Raw genomic sequence first — 1,096 nt, 5'->3', positions numbered from 1 at the left:
AAAATTAGAGCAGAAATAAATGAGATAGAAAACCGAAAAACAATTGAAACTATCAACAAAACTAGGAGTTGGTTCTTTGAAAAGGTCAATAAAATCAACAAACCATTAGCAAAACTCACAAAGGAAAAGACAGAAAAAACACAAATAATGCGAATAAGAGATGAGTCAGGCAACATCACAATAGAACCAATGACAATAAAAAGCTAACATTAGAGTACTATGAAAAATTATACGCAAACAAATGTGAACACCTAGAGGCAATGGACAAATACCTAGAAATGCACAACCTACCTAAACTAACAGAAACTGAAATTGAACATCTGAACAGATCCATTACAAAAGAAGAAATGAAAAAGGTAATACAATAACTTCTGACCAAAATAGCCCTGAGCTAGATGGTTTTACTAGTGAATTTTATCAAACATTCAAAGAGGAATTGTCACCAATTCTACATAGACTATTTCAGGAAATAGAGAAGGATGGAATTCTCCCAGATTCATTCTATGAAGGAAACATATCCTTGATACCAAAGCCAGGAAAGGACACCACCAAAATAGAAAACTATAGGCCAATATCTTCTATGAACATAGATGCAAAAATACTGAATAAAATCCTGGCCAATAGAATTCAACGCTACATCAAAGAAATAATCCATCATGACCAAGTGGGCTTTATAACAGGTATGCAAGGGTGGTTCAACATAAGGAAAACAATCAATGTAATTCATCATATTAACAAAGCAAAGAAAAAGAATGACATGATCCTATCAATGGATGCAGAAAAGGCCTTTGACAAAATCCAACACCATTTCCTGATGAAAACACTCCACAAAATGGGAGTAGAGGGGAATTTCTTCAGCATAGTAAAAAGTATTTATGAAAAGTCAAGAGCCAACATCGTTCTCAACGGAGAGAGGTTAAAGGCATTCCCTTTAAGAACAGGAACAAGGCAAGGATGCCCACTCTCACCTCTCTTCTTCAATGTTGTATTGGATGTCTTGGCGAGAGCAATAAGACAAAAGAAGGAAATAAAAGGTATCCAAATTGGCAAAGAGGAGGTAAAATTATCTCTCTATGCAGATGATATGATAGTATAC

Source organism: Elephantulus edwardii, unplaced genomic scaffold, assembly GCF_000299155.1.
Source record: "Elephantulus edwardii isolate Elephantulus edwardi_28Jun2011 unplaced genomic scaffold, EleEdw1.0 scaffold00097, whole genome shotgun sequence".
NCBI classification, from domain to species: domain Eukaryota; kingdom Metazoa; phylum Chordata; class Mammalia; order Macroscelidea; family Macroscelididae; genus Elephantulus; species Elephantulus edwardii.
This window is presented reverse-complemented; position numbering follows the sequence as displayed.